The sequence below is a fragment of the Mytilus trossulus genome, chromosome 13 (assembly GCF_036588685.1).
Source record: "Mytilus trossulus isolate FHL-02 chromosome 13, PNRI_Mtr1.1.1.hap1, whole genome shotgun sequence".
In the NCBI taxonomy this organism is placed as follows: Eukaryota; Metazoa; Mollusca; class Bivalvia; order Mytilida; family Mytilidae; genus Mytilus; species Mytilus trossulus.
Genome location: NC_086385.1, coordinates 57,571,054 through 57,577,842, shown reverse-complemented (window position 1 = coordinate 57,577,842; position 6,789 = coordinate 57,571,054). Strand labels below are relative to the sequence as shown.

Below are 6,789 nucleotides of genomic sequence, written 5' to 3'. Positions count from 1 at the left end.
CCAATCAATTTTGTTGATTGGATAATTCATGGCTCAGTAGTTTTGTAATCAGTGACACGTGCCCTCATTATTTTATAAGAATTAACATATCTATCTAAGTTCGATTCAGGCGCGGATCCAGAGGGGGGGGGGGGGTTCCGGGGGATTGGAACCCCCCTTTTTTGGCCGATCAATGCATTTGAATGGGGACATGTAGTTGACCCCCCCCCCTTTTTATGTCCTGGGTTAAGACCCCCTTTTTAAAATGGCTGGATCCGCCCCCAGCGATTTCAACTTCTACCAAAATTTAACTCTAAAATAAGAAGCGTATAACGAATATAAACATCCATCATGTGTGCAGATATGATTACGGTAATGGGTCCTGAGTGCACTTTGTGGAGCGGCCGGTTGTTTAGACGTACCCGAAGAATAAATCATTTCCTGAACCTAAAATACATTTATCTGTAATTAAAGAAAATTCGCCTGAAACATTCTCTCATATATTTAAACAATTAATTGTAAAATAATTAATTCAACGTTGGACTTTTTGTCTGTTTACTAATACTTTTCTTGTTCAGTTTAGTTTATACCCATAATAGATGAACGGAAATAAGTACTTTTTTTAGGAAAATTTACAACTAGATGAACGGAATTAAGTACTTTTTAGGAAAATTTACAACTCAAATTTTCAAAAACAAAATTCTACACTTTTTACCTGGATGTTTTTCTCTGCCTCTCAAACGTAGCGACCAACACCTCACATGACGTAATCTCGATGTTGAGGTATTGACAATATACAATCACATTTATCAATATACAGCAAGTAAGTAATTTGGTGTTGAATGCCAGTAGATCAGAATTTGTTAATTGAACTTTACCTGTTTAAGGGGCACTAGCTGCCAAGTTCATGTTCTTCATCGATTTTAATAAATTAAAATTCACATAACGTGTATAGTGTTGAATTGTTTATTAAAATGTTGCCCACAATCTTTGCTGATATGCATAAAACCATTATATTTCATGACACTGCATGAAAAAGAAATTGACTTATCGCATTATACCAGAACCAGAGAAATATATATTGTATCTAATATCTCTGCCAGAACTAAAAAATAAACTACAGTAAGTCCACATACACATAAGAGGGTATGGATGTGAATTAACAGAATAGAGAACAAAGGACAAAGAAAAAAGGAATACAGAATAGTGAAAGAAAGAGAATAATGGAAAGAAAGTGTAAGTTATTAAAAATATAACTAAAAAAAGAAGACAGAAAAAAAGACACCCTCCGAGACGAGCCTTACTGTACATGCACTGTTATTACCCAAGGTTAATTTTACGGCGGCCCATTTTATTTTGGCTTAGAAATAAACATAATTGACAAGTTGCCTTCCCCTGCATTCTCGATCCCACATGTAAATAGCACGGTGATTTCAAAAAGACATTGATACATCATTACAACACTTGCCGTCAGTGTTTGAATATATTGATTAAGAAGGTATAGAAGATTAATGCACGCACACTATTATCCACCACTGGCCTAAATAGTTAGTCTGCAAACAACGAGGGTCATAAAAACCCAGCACTTTGAACACAGCCACCGGCATGGTGTGAAAGCTTCCCACTATCCATTTCTACCCATAGAAAACTTTTGCCTTTCATTTATCAAAAACGAAATATGTTGATATTAATGGTATATAAGAATTATTGGGGAATTCAATCCATTCCTATTGTAAGTGATAAAACTTAATTTATATCAGGGTGATTGAAATGAGGAAAAAAAGGGGGGGATCAGTAGTTCAGGGCCCCCTGTTTGGGAAAAGAATTAGTTTATTATATATGGAATCACTGAGTCATGGCAATAGCAGGCCCCTCTTAGGCAGTCGGTGGGCCCCACTTATGAAAAATTCAGGATCCACCACTGTGGTCATGGTAGTCTTCAGTTGTATTATTTTTTAAAAATAAAATTACACCTGTATGATCCTGTATAGTGTATATTCTTTAGTGTAAATCAAGGGAAAATACTGTGAACTATCTGTGCATTGGGGCTTATTAATAGGTATTTCGTGGGGAAGAAAGAAGGGAGGGTGAGTCCATGGGAGGTAATCCCCACCCCTTTCAATTAGAGAATATGCTATTATCTTGTAAACGGTCCAGATCCCCATCCCTAAACCATATATATTCTTGAATGGGACGATAAAACAAATCAAATGAAATTAAAAGGAGGTCTTTGGGGGTTACCCCACCCTGTTCAATTTGAGAATGTGCTATTATCTTGTGAACGATCCAGATCCCCACCCCTAAACCATATATATTCTTGTCGGGGACAATAAAATTAATAATGAAATAAAATAAAAGTGAAGTCCCACCCCCTCTAGTTTGAAAACTTGTAAACGGTCAAGATCCCCACCCCTAAACCATATTTATATATTCTTGTATAGAACAATAAAACAAATCAAAGGAAATATAGGGAGAGTCCATGGGGTTCACCCCCACCCCACATGTTTGAGAAACTTTTAAATGGTTGAGATCCCCTGTCATCCAGTGGTTAGGTGAACAAATTTACCATCTAGCTAGCTATTAAGGCTTTAAAAATATGAAATCAAACAAGGAAATTAACAGTGTGGGCAACTGTTTTGAATTTAAAAAAAGTCTTTTACATATATAACAATCATGACAATGTTAAATTTTTTGTGCATTTATTTTTGCTTATCCTATTTTTAATAATGGACAAAATTGCATGATTGAATATTGTAATTTAAGAAAAATCAGCATACAGGATATAAAATGGGAAGTGGAAACTGGGAATTTGACAAAGAGACAACAACCCAATCAAAGAGCAGACAACGGCCGAAGGTCACCTAAGAGAAAAATTCGGCACTGGTCTTCAGCTCATAAATATATGTATCAGAAATGAAAACGAGATACAGCTTTCAGTTGTATTAATAAAAACCTCACAATAAGTTCTGAATATCAGAATATATATACAGTATTGCAAGATTCTTTCAAAATGTACACATAGAGCTGAAAAACTGTCAGTGACTGTAAAATAAATCATGCTTACATTAAAGTCCATGGAGTCCATCTTAATATGCATACTCACGTACAAAGGAATATAAGTATGCAATAGACATCAAGTTTTCAAAAATAAGAGTATCTATGCCATTAATTTACGACAAGATCTTAATCAATCTTAAGTAATAATTTCGGTTTGTTTAAACATTTCGTAGGTTAGTATGACCTCCTCTTTGGTGATGATGTTTTCGTTTTAAAGTTGGGAAAATTGTTTGTACATGTACCAACAAAAATAAAAATACAAAGTCAATCTAGAATTATGTTTTTATCATTTTTTTATGTTTAGGTTGTCAGCAAGATGAAAAGGACAAGTATGCAGTTCAAAATTCAAAATGTGGATAAGTTACCTTTGCAGATTTTCATACTTTGCATGAATGAATTCAAAGGTTATATGATGGACAGCAGAGAAAGAAAAAAAAAACTTTTCAATTATCCTGCTCCTGGATAAATGTAAAACATCTTGTTCTTCGGTAAGTTTTATGCTCTGTTTTGATAGTGTTAGTGCATTCATCTTTCCAGTCTTTCTTCTAAATTGTAAGTTTTTGGTGAGTGTTCACCATGAATTTCAGTAAGTAACTGGTGGATTTACATGTATATACTCAAAATTTAGTACTAATATTAATGGGATTTTAGCCTGACATCCTGCCAAATGCTTATTAATCATGTTTATGTTCCAGAACATACAAGTATTTGGACTGTACGCATACAGTCTGCCCAATTTTAAGAAGTTGGTCAAGTTTATTACAAACAAATGTACAGTACAGATCAATATAACTGAAATCTTTAATAGATTAATACAAAATGTTTAATTGCAGTTAAAAGATCTTAAAATAAAAACACAGGTTTGGTCGAGCTGGTACCAGACAGTACAAGTATACTTATATGGTCTGACTGTACACATATGGTGAGACTGTAAGTTCTGGACCGTAAAAGTAAGATCCGAATACTGATATGGTCTGGAACATTTATACATGTCTTAAAATTAATATCAAACACATTGGTGTTTTTGAACTTGGTAATAAGTTATTTGATAGAACTATAATGTTTTGGGATATCAAAATCAAAAATATCCCATTTTTAGCTCACCTGGCCTAAAAGGCCATGTGAGCTTTTCTCATCACTTGGCGTCTGTCGTTGTCGTCGTCGTCTGTCGTCGTTAACAATTTTTCAAACATCTTCTCCTCTGAAACTACTGAATGGATTTGAATGAAACTTGGCATGATTGTTCCTTAGTATATCCTGCACAAAGTGTGTGCTTCGATTTTTGATCCGTCAAAAAACATGGCCGCCTTTACTTAAAATAGAACATAGGGGTCAAATGCAGTTTTTGGCTTATATCTCAAAAACGAAAGCATTTAGAGCAAATCTGACATGGGGTAAAAATGTTCATTAGGTCAAGATCTATCAGCCCTGAAATTTTCAGATGAATCAAACAAACCATTGTTGGGTTGCTGCCACTTAATTGGTAATTTTAAGGAAATTTTGCAGTTTTTGGTCATTATCTTAAATATTATTATAGATAATGATAAACTGTAAACAGCAAAAATGATCAGCAAAGTAAGATCTACAAATAAGTATATATGACCAAAATTGTCAATTGACCCCTTAAGGGGTTATTGTCCTTTAATGACAATTTTTCACAATTTGTTCATCATATTTGCCAACTTTAAAAAATCTTCTCTAAAACTACTCAACCAAATTCAACCAAACTTCAACTGAATGATCAGTAGGGTGTATAAAATAAAATTTGTGCTTTATTTTTATTTCGTCAAAAAACATGGCCGTCATGGCTAAAAAAGAACATAGGAGAAATTGATTTTTTTTTTGCTTTGAAGAAAATAGGACGATTCAAAGAACATTTAAATAAATTGAAAAGCCAAAATAATCATTGATGAGAGATTTAACCAAAAAAATTCAGGTGAGCGATTCAGGCTCTTGAGAGCCTCTTGTTACTTTTAATAAAGAAGAAGATTATTGATGTATGTTTAAATGTCATGAATGTATATTAAAATGAGACAGCAAGCCAACAACACAAAAAATAAGGATAAAACATACATATTTTTTTTTGTATCAATGTTATAATTTCCAATATGTTCAAAGAGTTCAAGGTATTTTTTCATTGAAATAAAACACAAATTGAAATCTGTCTGAACTTCAAAAGCTTAAAGAAATATTGTTTCCTGTTGTCTGCATTTTGTATATTATATTGCAAATTCTTGTGAATAATGGAATGTTATTATAGTTGTCTAAAGTTTCAACATTGATCTTTATACTGTAAATTCATAAATTATTGCATGCATTTATTATTGCGATTCTGTCATTTTAGACTTAAATGCGATTTTAAATTTTACTCTTTTGAGAAAAATCCTGTTTAATCCATATAAAATATTTCATAATGTGAGTTTAAATTATTGCATTTACAACTCTGTTGCATTTTTCGCAAAAAAAAACCCAACTCGCATTAATTCCGAATTTACAGTATATATATATATTATGTATATAACTTGGGAAAATACCCAAATGTTATAAAGAAGAATAAATTAATTGATTGGTATATGGTATTAGAATAGGAAGATGTGGTATATTGCTAATTTGACAACCCTCCATCAGAGACCAAAGGATGTAGGCCGTTAGCAACTGATGACACTGGACAACCTTTAACAATCAGTAAAATCCATACCGCATAGCTATTTTTATTGAAAATCATATTATTGCTACATGTATGAAAACAATTTTGTATAATCCATTACTTTAGATTTTATTGGTACTTTTTCAGAAAGATTGAAATTCACCACCTAGAATACATGGAGAAAAACATTGAAACAAGACCAGAATAAATTCAAAGACAAAAGTTGGATCAGTTATTATTTTCATCACTCTGTCAATGATTTGAAGTTCTTTTAAATTCAAAAAAAATATTGAAACCACAATAATGTCAAAGTTTTGTGCTGAATGTCCAAAAAGTGGACTATACCATCAAACAATGCTGGATAATAAGAAACTATTAATGTTTTGTGTTGAGGGATATTGTGAAAAAAATAGATTTACTTAAATAGCTACTAGTATGTTAAGCCTAACAATAGAGTTTTTATTGATTTCAAATGGCAAATAATTGTGTTTCAAGAAAGTATTCTATAATTCATGAATAAACATATATTGATACTTACATTATCTGCTTTGTTGTTTAAAAGTTTAGTTTTGAACAGTTAAAGAACAATATGCTAAATTAACATTTCCCAAGAAAAAAAGATATTCAATTAAAAAGATTCATCTTATAATAATTTACTACCAAATAGAACACATTGTAGCATACACATAACTGTTCATTTATATCTATATATTTACAATTAGAATCCCATAGGATTTTAATTTGTCCCATGGGATATTAAAAATCCCATGGGATAATAAAAATCCCATGGGATTTTTTTTTGTCCCATGGGACAACAAATATCCCATGGGACTACAATAATCCCATGGGACCAAAAAAAATCCCATGGGATTTAACCAAAATCCCATGGGATAATGGTAAATCCCATGGGATTTTGCCCTGTCCCATGGGATATTGAAAATCCCATGTTTTTATAATTCAAATTGCAAAATAAATATGAAAGTAACTGTAGAAAACCAATGAAATTATTGAATCCCATGTAATTCTGCACATTTTGGTTATATACATGATATTGTAGCTCTTGTTTGAGGCGGCGGCGGATTTGCAAATGAGTGTTTTGCAAATTA

The 6,789-nt window shown here is 32.4% G+C and overlaps 1 long non-coding RNA gene across 1 annotated transcript; it reads left to right on the top strand.

Annotated features, from left to right (window-relative positions):
• The first annotated feature begins 1,373 nt into the window (after positions 1-1,373).
• Positions 1,374-6,322, top strand: LOC134695093 (uncharacterized). The gene is made up of 3 exons (XR_010102690.1): positions 1,374-1,477; positions 3,341-3,524; positions 5,831-6,322. It is a non-coding gene; the product is annotated as an uncharacterized LOC134695093 (long non-coding RNA).
• Positions 6,323-6,789: the final 467 nt, after the last annotated feature.